The sequence below is a fragment of the Heloderma suspectum genome, chromosome 4, assembly GCF_057233095.1.
Source record: "Heloderma suspectum isolate Gila_16-S chromosome 4, 16-S_ref, whole genome shotgun sequence".
NCBI lineage: Eukaryota > Metazoa > Chordata > Lepidosauria > Squamata > Helodermatidae > Heloderma > Heloderma suspectum.
This window is the reverse complement of record NC_139461.1, coordinates 238,824,112-238,838,842: the sequence shown is the minus strand read 5'-3', so window position 1 is coordinate 238,838,842 and position 14,731 is coordinate 238,824,112. Positions and strand designations below refer to the sequence as shown.

Sequence of the window (14,731 nt, the reverse complement as noted above, 5' to 3'; positions counted from 1 at the left end):
TGGCTATCTCAGGGACCGCTCAGTGATTATGATCATCTGGAGAGGCCCTTTTGAAGACACCCCTGTTTGCAGAGGCCTGCTTGTTAGGCACATGGGAAAGGGCTTTCTCCTGTGTTGCTCCCAAATGCTGGAACACACTCTCTTCAGTGCTGTGAATGTTCCCCACTCTCTCTGTATTCAGGAAGGGGGACAAGACACATCTTTTTAACTTGCTTTTTAAAATTGTTATTATGGTTTATAAGGTTGCTTTTAGCATTTTACTGTGTTTTGATTTGGTTGCTTTACCTTCTGAATTCTTTTGTAAACCACCTTGGTTGGCTTCAGTAAGGCAACAGAAATACCACAAATAGATAGATAGATAGATAGATAGAAAGATAGATAATACATTCCGAGCCTCACGTTTGATTCCTTTTCCTGCTTTCATAATTAGCTTCCTTTACTTTCCTGCTGTCTTCCTACTCATCTCATTCCCTTACTGCTTCCCATTTGCTTAGAGTATTACCCTGCTTGTCATCTTCACCCCATAGTGAAGACTCAGCAGGGGTTGTTTTCTGAGCTCTGTTATCTTAAATCTCTACTGTGCATGGAATGTAAGGTTCTGTTTTCAAAGGTGTATTTTCCTATTGCTTCAAAGAGGTAGTTGCTGTTGTGGAGACCGTGCATTTTGGCTCAAAAGCTGTTGTTTGCTATCTGACAAACAAGTATTGGAAACCTGTTTTCTCCTTCTCCACATTTTACCATCTGAGACTGAGGACAGTGCTGGTAGCGTTTCAGCTCCATCATTTTTTTCTTCTTCAAGTATATGCTAACAAGATCTTGGCTGTGTTTTCTTGGCAAAAGGTTGAAATATCAAAGTGAGAGATGGTGTAATTCTTTTTCTGAAGGAGTATGTTGTGTGCGCATACAACATCCCCCCCCCCAGTAGTCATGCTAAACTCTAGCAGCAAGAACACAAAAACTACTATGACATTTTAGAAGTTAACTGGTTTAATTTAACACAAATTTGCACAGGCAACAAGAAGACCTAACTGAAATGTGTGGAATTAGAAAACTATGCAGGAAGGACTGGCTGTCGTCTTTTTCATGCCTGAAGTGGAAAAATCAAAGTCATTTCTCCTCCTTGTACTGACCTCCTCTGGCCTTTTCCCAGTGACCCTCTTCCTCTAGACTTGGTTGATCTCCTCCTCCAGCAGCAGTGGTGGAGAAGCATCACCAGGATGCCACTGGGCATGTATATTACCTGCAAGCCTCTAGTTGCTCTGGGTTGGCACTGTCCAAGTATCTTTTATAAAAATGTTAAAAGAAAAAGGTTTTATCCACTCTTCCTCCTAGGAACTTAAGTCTGGAAGGGGGTAATATATTATCTGGTCTGTGGTTTTAGCCTTAAGATGGTTTGACTGGAAATATACAGCCAACAACATTCTTGTCCCTGATGAGTTGTTGGTCTCAAGAAAACAAGATTTAGCACCAGCAAAGCTGGCAAGGAGCCAGGGAAGACCAGAAGATGAAAGGAAATAAAAGAGGGCACAAACTAATTTGGATGGGGAAACAGTGCATATTGCTTGCTAGGCTTGCTCAGTTTCCAAAATCCTTCTTCTGTTATGATGATCAAAAGCATGTTTATAATGATAGCATCTTCTCAAATGGCAATGATAGGGTAACCTCAGAGCTAGTTATGGATCTGCGTCATGGCTTCCTAGCAACAGAGGAAAATACAGTATATGTGGCACAAGCCACTGTGATGCTCCAGAGCTTTGTACATGTGGCACAAGGCTTGAAACTGCAGCAGAGCAAGAAGGAAAAATGGGGTAGCAAAGTTGTGGGTTTGGAACCTGACAGCCAGTTGCTGTATGCTGTCTAACTGTATGAGAAAAATTACCCCTCTCCCTGCTTTCTACTCAGATTCATCCCATGTGGAATGCTGGCTAGGTGCACGATGGCAGAAGACCGAGAGAAGCAGCTAGTTTTGGCAAAGTGGACCCAGGTACAGCCTTTCCTTTGCAGAAAAGCAAAATGTCAAGAGATTCACTAGGGTTTCCATAGATGACCCGGGCAGATGCCTTTTCTTATCCATGCTTACCTGAATAGAACAGCCTTCCTCAACCTGATGCCCTCTAGGTGTGTTGGACTATAACTCCCATCTGGAAGGTACCCGGTTGACAAAGGCTGCAGAAGAAGCTTGGCTCCTAGGAGTTGCAATGCTGAAATATCTTCAAAATTTTTATGACTGCCTCATCTAGGATGCTGCCTGTCTGGTTGTGCTAGGGCATGAAGCCTCCTGCGTGCTAGAAAAGAAGGCTTGAACAAACATGTTCACGCTGGCACTTTACCCACTGGTTTACTGCTGGATGTGCTCTTGCTGCTGCAGGGTTTGCCCTTCGCCAGTGGTGGTTTGGGGTTAAACTACTGCTACCATTTCTCCTCTGCTTCGTGAAAGAGACAGGAGAGTGGTTCAGGAGCAGAGTGAAGTTTCTTCTACCCTCTGAGGCAGAAACAGTTGGGTAAAGCATCCCTGCTGGATCAAAAGCAGCACCATTACCACCCATATTACTTAAATGCAAAAGAACATGGGATAGTAGCTACTTTTTTTTTTCAGCCTAAGCCCTGGGGTCAAAGCAGAAAGGAACAGCTGTGGTTTATTCCTCAATGAAGTGGTAATATAAACTCTACAAAAGTACTTTACTGTCAAAGTTTAATGTGAAAGTAAACTAGTGCTCTTTTAAAAGGTAAGTATGACTAAAGCAAGAGGAACACACTGGTCCTGGAATGCTAGTATGTTGGTTTGCTTCCTTTGTCTCTATCTGCACTAGACCCAGGAACCCTCCTTTGACTGAGCTTTCCTAGCTGCAACCTCAAATACTGAGTTATTTGTAAAGTAAAATAGGGTGGAGCACTGCACGGGCCAACTTGAAAGCTATGCCATCCTTATCAAACTCCTTATCCACTAATCCCTGTATGTGGGATGCAGATGGAAGGCAGAAAGGAATGGTGAATGTACCTCAGATTGGGATGTCAGAGAAATCCGCAACAGATCAAATTAGTTTGGATTCCTATGAATCTGATGTATGGATTTTAGCTTTTCCTGAGTCATGCGGACTTATGGACTGATCTTTCACTGGGTGTGTGTGTGTGTTGATTTTATAATGCACAGATGCGCTTTAACACTAGTGCACATTACCACTAATGCAACTTAGTGCAAATAGAATGAAATTCTGGTAAAAAAAAATCCAATTTCATCAGTGAGTGGACAACAGAATCAAAGATGCCTGACAATCTGAAAAACGCAGACGGAACTGATTTAACAAAATCCATACTTCCTTCAGACTCCTTATTTCTCATATAGAGCTCCTATCTCAATACAAAGTGTCAGTTTACATGACTTGCATTACCTTTCAGAACTATAATTTTTAATTATTTAAATAAGAAAACCTGGGTACAATAGTCTGAATACAATATAACAAAAATTAAATTAAGAATGGCAAATGATTATCTTCAGAGTGAACAGTAATAGAAACATTCAGTCATATTCATAGAAATAGTCTTCAACATACATAAGACTTCGCAGTGACCAATCTATAACTGATAAGTGTTCACCCTATAGAAAAAACAACAAATGTAAGAAACTGATCAGCCCCTTCAGAAAAATGCCCATTTAAGGCAATGACTAGATTAGTGCAACTAATATCTTCAATGTCCTGCCAGAAAAATGACAGTGTATTTTCTATGTCATCTTTCAGGAATTTTAAAATAACCGTCCAATTCTGAAAAATAAATCAGTGCCTGTGGTCAAGGCCTAATTGACATTATTAAAACAAATCTAATTTGAGTATCTACAACATTTCTAATGCCTATCTAAGTAGTTCACAAACTTTACTATCACAATGAAAAGACAACCAGTGAGGATAGATAGGCAGAGTTATATAGATATAGACACAAGAGAGAGAGAAAAAAAGGGCAATTATTTACTGTATCTTTCAGGTTAAAAGGCTTGGCACAGAGGCAGTGTTACCATGAAGTTAGGACTTTGGGAATCAGAATCTTAGAGCAGTGAAATCTTAGCAAGAGATCAGTTAGCTAGTTTTATGCAAACTGAATTTGTATTGAGCCCTGTGTGACCTACATCTTTCTGTACTGCAAACAACAATTGCAGTGGCTTGGAAGTGCATTTAGGACCTGTGTTAGTGCACCATACTGTTGCTGTCTCTATGCTGAGATATTTCATCATGCCATTGCTTCTGTTGTAGCAGCAATCACAGAGCTAAAGAATCCTTGGGTTTTTGTTTGTTTTGGTATTTTGAGATGGGGGAATTTCAGCATTTCATTCAGGATGAATGCTGTAGCCACCATCCCAGTCCCAAGCACCTTCAAGCAAAGGAATTTCCACAATCTTTCCAGTTTGTATGGTACCCAGTCACCTAATCCTTCTAGGTTTCTGCTTGCCACTATCCTGAACATTTCTCAATGGGTAATTCTAGACTGGAGAAGACTCCTACGAGGAGAAGACTCTTACAAGTCCCCTGGACTGCAAGGAGGTCAAATCAGTCAATCCTAAAGGAAATCAACCTTGACTGCTCGTTGGAAGGACAGATACTGAAGCTGAAGCTCAAATATTTTGGCCACCTAATGCAAAGAGAAAACACTGGAAAAGACCCTGATGCTGGGAAAGATTGAAGGCAAAAGGAGAACGGGACAGCAGAGGATGAGATAGCTAGATAGCATCACTGATGCAATGAATATGAACTTGAGCACACTCCGGGAGAGAGCAGAGGACAGGAAGGCCTAGCGTGCTATGGTCTGTGGGGTCATGAAGAGTCAGACATAACTTAACGACTGAACAACAAATTCTAGACTAGGCTTTTTAATATCCCATTGCCATGCCTCATTTTTACCACTTTATGGAAGTTCCCGTTGGCATCGTCATCATCCAGCTGTAATCCTCCCATGTTTTCCCAATGCTTATTTCATCTTTTTCTCTCACTGCAAAAAAAAAAAAAAATTAAAGAAGGAAAGCACAGAATAGCAGTGTCATCTCTTTGCAGGTGTGGACAGAAAAATGTGCAATTGAGGCACAGTGGGAATTGTCCCTGAAGAAAGTGAATGATATGTTGGGAATTCCTGTCCTTTCTATAGTGCTTGTGCTGCATTTCCAGTTTGAGAGCCAACTAAGCAGGGAAAATCAATCCAGCGGGTTTTCTACCTGGGTTGTGAAACTGACCAGATTGGGTTTGAAACTGACTAGTTCAAGTTATCTGACTAGATCAGTTGTGAAATCGACTAGAGTGGAGATCAGACATTCTCAGTTGAAATCAATGGGACTTACAGCCCAATTTGTAATCATGTTTACTTACAAGTAAACTTAGCTGCAATCCTTTAGCCCTCTGCTGCAGGCACTCTTTTTAAAGTCATGGGGTGGGGGTTTGCTTCAAAAGCTGCAAATATACAGACAAAAAACAAGGTGTTAAGATGGTGCTGAGTGGGGTGGTGAAAGAGAAGGGAACAACACTGTCCACATAACTATGTCATGCCCAGTGTGTGGATAGAACACAGCAAGATACACACACCAAAAGAAGTGCTAGACCCCTGAAGTATGGATAGTAAATTGCAATTGCAGCGGAAGAGCAGTGACTAGTAGTGCAAGAAGCCTTCTGTCTGGAAGTGCCTTATTAATATCAGAAGGTAGAGGAAAGTGACCAATTATTGCATTAATGGATCTCAAAACTCTCATGTTATTTATTAAAACGCAGCACTGCCACCAGCCACTTAGCTGAAAAACATAGCTGAAACTGGCACAATCAGAGTCAGGGCTTCATCACACAAGGCTAAAAATCCTGCTTACCGGGGCTTCTGCTTCCAGAATCTTTGTGGGATTAGATCGGGTCCTTTACCCGTGGCTTTAAAATAAACCCTAAACTTCTATGCTTTTCATTACAAAGCCACTAGGTGGCGCTGTTTTATTTGCAATAAAAGCGACTTTAAACAGTATATCCTCATTTCTATCAACTCCATGGTGGGAGGAGGGAAAATGCCAGACTTTCGTCATCATGGAAAACAATACAATAGAGCTCACAAAGAGCGGGAGGTTCCTTGGAGGAGGGCTGCATCATGTACAGGACCTGCAAACTTCTGTGAGTAAGCAACCTCCATAGCAGGATAAAAGCCCTGTGTGAAAGAGCCCTGAATTACTCTGGTGAGATGAGATTTTACATTTTAGATTTTGGAGGATTATTGTTGTTGTTGTTGATGATGATGTTGTTGTAAGTGACAGCAGATGGAGCAGCACATAAAAGTACATTTGGAAATTTCTACACAGTTTCTGCCCTCTGCTGGTCAGTGATAAAGAACATATGGGGTGTTCTCATTCCTCATATTTCACTGAGCAATCCTGTATCGGGTGGACAGAGTGAGATACACTGCTGCTATGCTGGTGGAATGGCTGCTGTATCCTATACCCATTCAGCCTGGGAAGAAAGGGGGAGAGGAAAACGCACAGTACAGAAAATCAGAAAACAATGTTAAAAAGGCAGACATGCCCCCAGTGTCCCTCAGAACACCACCAAAGCCCATGAAGCAGGGACTTTGCTGGCAATGATGCCCACATGCTGAGCATATGCAGAGAGCTAAGAAATTCACAACAAGGACACTCCCCAGCACACACCCCTGCATTGCAGCACATATACCGCCCAGAGTGATGCTGTAGCACCCTATCCATCAACCCCAGTGGCACAGGCAGCAACAATTCTGGTATTGCACGTTTCCAGGCATCCCATCAGTGAATGTAATTATTATTAATCCCCATATGGGGATTAAAGCTCTGTCTGGAGGGATCCCCGGGGACAGTAGCAGTCATTGGTGGCTGTACCTTGAGGCTGATGGGAGTACTGTGGTGTCATCTTGTGTGTTGTGTGTGTGGCAATGCAGGGGATGGCTGGGGTCATGTCCCCGCCATTGTTGGCTGCCTGTGTGTACAGGTGGCATGTGGTTGTTTTTGCTAGCTCAATCTCTGAATGGTGGCCTCTACTGGTGTTTCCAGGGTCACTGTGGGCGTACCTGTCATTTTTCTGCTCTTTTTGTATTTTCTAGTTGTCTATTTTTCTTCTCCCAAGGTGAGCACACATCAGACAGGGCAGCTGTTCCACCAACATAGTTGTGACATATCTTCAGTCCCAACATAATGTAAGGATAGGATTATGCTGTTAGCTTTTGTTAAAGTAGCTGGACTTTACTAAAGGTTTTCTGAATGCTGAGGTACACCAGACTCCCTTGCTTTGTCCTTGTCCCTGTTCGGATTCCCTACTCTTTCCATATCTCTGTGCTGGTGGGACTATGGTCATCTCTACACCAGCCTAAAATCTTGCATTTAAAATGGGGCTTTCTGCTTCTGTTTTAATTGCAGGATCATGACTCCCTTTTTCACCCACTTCCTTTCCCCCCTCCCCTTCCTTCTCCTCATACCTGAGGGCTCCATCACAGTGGCGGAGAACTCCACATCAATGCCGGTTCTTTCCCCATCCAGTATCATTGCAGAACTGGGTCGTTCTCTTTACATGGCTGTCCCCATCACATTATCTTTCGTTTCTTTTCTTCTCATGGGGCTAGTGGTGCCATACAGAGGCATCGCCACCTTTCTGCAAAAAAGCATTACACCTGCTTGGGGTGTAGCGACAGCTCCTCCCTGGTCCTGCCCCTTTCCCGCCCCTTTCCCGTTACTGGTGGATGGGGACTGACACACAGACAGTCCCCCCACTGAACTCCCTGGGCCCCCGCACCTCCCTGCTCAGTGTTTTTGACAATCTCTGCCATTTACTCAGCTGTTTACTCACTGGGAATGCACAGCAGGCAGGTGTCCCGGCAGACCTGCTGCTCTGCCGCCTTGCTGCTCAGCTGACTTGTTCAGAATACTGCAGGCCAAAAATGGGCACAACCCAAAGTAGTGCAGGCACGGGAAGGCAACATGCCCCACAGCCTGTTGTCACCGCCTTCGCCATCATGACCGCACCCCCAACAACCCAAAACAACTGCCCACAGCCGCCAACATACAGCAGTTCATTTGCGCTAGGGGAGAAATACATGGGGAGATCATGGAGCTACATTTGTGCATATTTGGAAAAATACCACATTTTTTCCGTTTGAGGAAAACGCAGGATAGGTGGGTGGAAATAGCGGGATAACGACTGGACGATGACGAGTTGCCTGAAACCCTGAAAAACCGCTCTCAGTCTGTGTATGATCCTGAGCCAGATAAGCCAGTGGTCTGACTCAGAATAAAGGCAACTTCCTATGTTTTCATTGGAGGAGGGGGCTGGGGGGAGCGAAGTTCTCCTTGCTCCAGTTCTCCAAGGGCGCAATCCTATGCATGTTTAGATGGAAAAAGTCATTTTCCTCTTTTCATGGAGGGAACTCAAGCGGTACACAACAGGGTAATTTGATAGCTCATTATCTGCAATCTATTTAAAAACGGAACAAAGGACATTTAGTGCAGGAGATGCCTTGGATGAACATGGCATCATGTAAAGAGCCCGCAAGCTTCTGTGAAAGAGCAACCTCAATAGTAGGATAAAAGCTCCATGTGAAGAAAGCCGTATGGCTCTTAGCATGGCCCCTGTCACCAAAAAGCATGTGATGGCACTGGACAGAAGTTCAGTGTTTTACTGTGGTCAGTGGTTCTGACAGAAGCTATCCTGGGTGGAGATATCTCATTTTAAAGCAATTTGAAATTATATTAAACATTGCATTACCTAGTTTTCAACTAAAAAAAAAATGGGGAAGAGAAGTCATTGAACCACTGGCAGATCCTGCACAATATTCTGTAAGACTACTGCATGCCATTCAAAAGTGATGTAAAATGACAGTTTGCAGCAGATGAGAATCTGGTCTAAATCCCATTAAGATCAAAGCAAGCTGTGTATCTTGTTCTGCTATGTCATCCTTCTCCAAACCCAGTAAAGCAGCTCAAAATAGAAATTAATGGAGGTTCTGTCAATGTGATTTGAAAATAGATTCATGCTAACCATTAATTCGTTTCTATGACACCCAGTCTAACTGAGTATGTTCTGCTTGTCTCCCACACAGCCTGTTAGAACTTTATCTGCATAAAACCTATACTGAAATGTGAAATTATTTGGCACCAATTTCTAAGTCCAATACATAGAATTACTCTTTCAGCATAAGATTTCAGTACATACTTCATAGCCCAACCTACTATTCAAAATAGTGGAGCATTTTGTCCCAAGAAGACCTTTACATCCAAATACTATTTGGGTGGAAATTCCCTACTTATTGGAAGAGTGGGGGTTCTTTTTGAATATAGCATGTTTAGGACCAAGATGTTATTGTATTTCAGACTCAGACTTCACAGACATCACTTCTATGAATCACAGTCACAGACATCACTTTAAATAGAGAGGGCAACAACACAGCCACAACTTAATGCTGAACTAGGCTATTTAACACATACTAGGCTAGTAAATATTGCTGGGGCTAGAGTGTTGGGCTTAACTGAGGGACAACCAGTTATAAGTCTCTGCTGAACTACAGGTAGCCTAGGGCACATCACAGTTGCTCGGCTTAACCTACTGGCCACATTTGTTATAAAGTTAGTGTGAACCAGGAAATTACCTATCCAGCCAATGAGATTGTTTTCCCTGCTTTTAATGCCAGGTTGTTGAGCTTGGAAACAAACAGGTAACCAATGGCACTGGAACAAGATCAGAGTAATATCAGGCTTCAACCTTCTGGAGACAGACAAAGGGGCTGGCTGCTGTATTTTGACCAACTGAAGTTTCCAAGCTGTTTTTAAAGCCAGCCCCATGTAGGAACCATTGCAGTAGTCTAGCCTGGAAGTAACTACATCATGATAACTGATGCTAGGTCCATCTTCACTGGAGACTACAGCTGGTGCATCAGCTGGATATGTCCTGGCAACTGCCTCCACCTGAACATGCAGAGAAAGGTCCAGGAGTATCCTTACGTAGTTAAGGCCAGCTGGGTCAAAGTTTGGATCCTTCAAGAGGGGTCTCACCAGTTTCTTTAACTTGACCATCTTTGAGACCCAGATACACAGTCCTGTTCTAGAGGCTTTAATCAGGACTAAGCATACATGAGGTTGGTCTCTCATCCCAAAAAGTCTGTCCTCTACCCTCCCAGGATTGTTACACTCTTGTGTGACCAAACAGAGGAACTCTGACTGGGGCATTGCAGGTAGGAGTGTGGTTGTCGTTTTTAAGGATTGGGATCACCAAGGGGAAACAAAAGATTTAAACCTCACTCCAGTGGTGTTTCTGAGCACATGCATTCATTTTTTCATATATAACTGAACAGCTATCATTCATTCCCTCACAGGGGAAAAATTAAGTGTTGCACTTCAGGACAAAACCTGACCTCCATGAGCCTGGTTCAGGAGGATACAAAGCAATGCTGTGCATTTCACTTCCCCTTCTGCCATTGCAACGTTTGATGGTAATGGGACCAAAGCCTCTTCTTAGGAACAGATGGCCAATGATAGCTTGGGGTAATGGGGCAGAGCTGGGCTTGGAATCACCCCATCCATTGCTCCACCCATGGCAATAGCTTCAGTGGTGGATGGGTGGGCAAATGTTTTTTTTTTAATTATTTAAAATATACTACCGTTCTTCTCATGTTAGATTTCAAAGTTGTGTACAATATAGTGGTTGAATCTTGGGTTACATTCCTTACATTGCCCATCAATACTTTCTCTGCCTTATTCCCATAGGGAATAAAAATGCTCCATTCTCTAGCTATGCATGCCTCAATACCAATATCATCAAATGTGGCTGCAACCACCACTTAATGCTAGTATTGCATTACATGGACAGCAGGGAGTATGGTATCGGGGAAAATATCCCGGATAATAACATGAGAGGAAAGGTTTGGAGCAGAGGTTGCAATGGGGAGTGCCTGAATATGTGGAACACTAACGGCACAATCCTAAGTAGATAGGTGGCTGCCTCTGACCTTGGAGGTGACCACCTATCCAAAGCAAGGCAGGAGAGACACGGGGGGGATCGTTCCTTCCACGCCTCTCCTGCCTTGCTCTTTTTTGCTAGACAGCCATTTTCGGCTGTCTAGCAGCAGGGGGGCCAGCCAGGAGGAAGCTGTCGTACAACATATAGGATGTGTTGTACACGCAGCTCTGCTCTCCACACCCCGGAATGCCCCCCAGGCCCGCTCTTTTTCAGTCGCTCTGTGCTCCTCTTGCGAGCGTGGAGGACGGGGCTTCTCCACGCTGCCTCCAAGGCAGCGCAGATGAGAGGGGAGGTTGGTTCTCCAGGAACCCACCTTGGAGTGTGGGCTCTGAGGTTGGTTCTCGGAATAGACCATATCCTATGGCCTGCTAGACAGTGTCTAGCAGACCATAGGATTGCTCTCTAAATGTATACCAAATGTGTGTACTATTAAAACATAGTAATATCCCTTTATCATATTTTCATGAATACTAATAGTGGGCCTTGATGTAGCTAAGCAGGTGGGTCTGAAATTTAAAAAAAACCCTATGAGAACTTTTCTACTAAAATAACTGCAGAATACAAAGATCCCTGCTTGATCAGACCAAAGGTCTACCTGGTGCAACATTCTGCCTCCCACAGGAGTCAACCAGGTTCCTCTAGGAAGCCCACAAGCAATAACTGTCTCTGCTGTTACTACCAAGCAACTGGTATTCAGTAGCGTTTTGCCATGGAATATACAAAGTTCCATATAGCCATCATGACTAATAACCATTCATAGACCTAGCAACCATGAATTTGTCTAATCCTCTTCTAAAGCTATCTAAGCTAGTGGCCATCACCACATCCTATGGCAGTGAATTCCATTAATTATGTGATGTGTGAAGGGCTTTGTCTGTGCTTAATCTGCCAGTCAATTTAATTGGATCATCCTAGCTCTAGTATTATGTGTGAGAGAACAACTTATTTCTGCTCCACACCATGTATAATTTTTATAAATTTCTAGCATACATCCCCCATCCCAATTATTTTTTTCTAAACTGAAAAAAGATATAATGCATTAGTCATGTCTTATAGAAAAGGGGCTCAATCCCCTGATCATTTTGGTTGGCTTTTTCTGCACCTTTTCCAGCTGTATATTATCCCTTTTGAGGGGGAAACCAAAACTGCACACAATAGTCCAATGTGACTACTCCCTGAATTTGTGTAAGAGCATTATGATGCTGACAGAAGTAGCATTTTCTAGGTAAACTATGAACTTAACCTTGAGAGTGTTCTGCCCAGTGATTATCCCAGTCATGATCAACTGTCCTATGACACAATCTGCCAGGAAATTCTCTTGTGCAGGCCTCCCTGAAATGTATGGAAACGTGCACCAAAGCACTGCTACTGTCATAGAGCTCTTGCACACCTCCCATTAATTTCAATGGAGTCTGTGCAAATATTCCCAGTTAACTGTACCCATAAAGTCTTGTGGTCTTCATTTAAAATGTTGTTTACTTTCCCAGCCATTGTGCATTGATGCAACAAAAGTATTTTGAGCAAAGATTTTTTTTAAAGGAGAATAAAAATACTCAAGACAGTTGTATCATTTATATGCCTGTTTGTGTTTTTCTGCTCTAAAGCCTTTTCTAAAAAGAGAATCTACTAGCCTAAATTAGGACTAGGGCATGAAATTGAAGCTCAGTAAACATACATTCTGTTTTAACATTATTTTGGCATTATTATATTCTCGTTAGTCTTTTGTTACCCATCTGAAATCCTTCAAATGGCAGCTAGAACTGAAAACATTTTAATACGAATTATATAAAATTCCTCTGAATTCAGTGGAAACCATCAACAGAATCTTATAATATGCAATCACTTTCCAAATATTTGAAAGATGGATCAACGTGTTAGGGATCGTTGCGTGTTTGTGTGGAGGTTTATGCATTTGAACTGGCAAAATTACTGGGATTAAACCTGTATGTTCCATACATCTTCTCTCTTATTTTGCATATCAGGTGCTTACAGTTACAAATAGCTTTGGGAGATATGATAGCACTTTTCAAGTACCTGAAAGTAGGGATGTTAGAAAATCCCGCCACGGACTCCACTGAGGCTGGATTCTAAAGAATCCCCCGGAGTCCGTGGCAGAAGGGAGCAATCCCCCCACCCCCGTGGAATCCCCTCGGGACGGAGCCTACCTTTGTCTGCCGTCCACTGCCTGTGAATGGCTGCCCTGGTCTGCGGCCATTTCCATTCTACTTTAGCCATGATAGGCTGCGTAAGTATTTACGTAGCCTATCATGGCTAACGGAGGGATGCCATTTGCATCCCTGCGGTAGCCTATCACGGCAAAAGGCAGGGATGCAAATGGTGTAGTGGCCACCATTTGCGTCCCTGCCTTTTGCCGTGATAGGCTACATAAATATATACGTAACCTATCATGGCTACCGCAGAGTCCGGCTGTGGGCGGCCCTGGCCGGTGGCTCCGCGGGGTCCCTGCAGAGTGGAGCTGATCAGGGAGGATTCCGGGGGGGGGGGGGGAGGGACGGATCGCCTCCCCTCCGCAGCGGATGGCCCCAGCGGAATGGGGTAAGTAATCCGTACACCCCTACTTGAAAGGTTGTCACAGAGAGGAAGGCCAGGATCTCTTCTCTATCATTCCAGAATGCAGGACATGAAATAATGGGCTCAAGTGACAGGAATCCGGATTCTGGCTGAACATCAGGAAAAACTTCCTGACTGTTAGAGCGATACGACAATGGAACCAATTCCCTAGGGAGGTGGTGGGCTCTCCCACACTGGAGGCGTTCACGATGAGGCTTTGAGTTGGATTCCTGCATTGACCAAGGGGCTGGACTCGATGGTCTTGTAGGCCTCTTCCAACCCTACTATTCTATGATTTGCTGAAAAATGCTTTTTGAACAGTAATGCCGCTAATTGTTCCTAAAAACAAACCAGGGTCATTATCTGCCGTTCTGTATTATGGACAAGAAACGCCTTCCCAACTCCAAAGACAGTCAGCACTCCCCCGCCCCTCAGTCACACCCATCTTCCGAAGGACACGCTAGTTGCACGAAGCCCTGCGAAGATGCTGGAGGCATTGTGTGCGCAGAGCGCTTTGGCCTCTCCCCCTGTACAGCCTTCCCAACTCGCCTCAGCCTTCGCACTCTTCCTTCGCGAGGCCTATCGCGAGGGACGCTGCCAGAGATCTTCAGGGCCCCTCCCGCTAGGCGACGTGAGAAGGAGAGAGATACTCGGCAGCTCCCTTCGCGCCTCAGCCAAGACAAACGGAACGGCCTCGCCTAATCTCAAGCGAGAACCGTCGATCGTCCAATGAGCGCGTGGCTACCGAATTATCATTGTTCAGTTGAGGCGGTTGCGATAGGCATTACCATGATCCAGTAAAATCAAAGGCGCTGCGCGAGACTTTTCCCCCTTGGCGAATACGAAAAGGGGAGGTGGAATCAGAGATTCAGACAAAACGGCCAATGAATGCTTTGGGCTACGCCCGAGAGAGAAATAGCTGGGATTGATCGAACTGCTGTCCAACCCAGCCCGAGCTCCCGTTTTCAGCCTCTCAATAACAGACCTATGGGGTGCCGCTTGTGCTATTCCTGTCCACCGGGGCTCACGGACTCCAGGAGCGACTGACACCTCGTCTAATCAGATCATGGGTGAGATTGTGAAAGGCGGGATTTCCGCTTCCGGAGCTCTGAGCCGCAAGACCCGTCCCCCCACCATACTGACAGGCGTTTTGTGCAATGAGAACGACGGGCTCCAAT

General features: G+C 44.2%; 1 long non-coding RNA gene across 2 annotated transcripts; it reads right to left on the bottom strand.

Annotated features, from left to right (window-relative positions):
- Positions 1-974: 974 nt before the first annotated feature.
- Positions 975-14,638, bottom strand: LOC146348317 (uncharacterized). Of its 2 annotated transcripts, none has more exons than XR_014790593.1 (5): positions 14,539-14,638; positions 7,453-7,625; positions 5,349-5,429; positions 4,890-4,977; positions 975-3,595 (listed from the first exon to the last, which is right to left on the bottom strand). It is a non-coding gene; the product is annotated as an uncharacterized LOC146348317 (long non-coding RNA). The 2 variants fall into 2 exon arrangements; XR_014790592.1 differs by lacking the exon at positions 14,539-14,638 and adding an exon at positions 14,103-14,284 and having other exon boundaries at positions 3,383-3,595.
- Between the last annotated feature and the right edge of the window lie 93 nt (positions 14,639-14,731).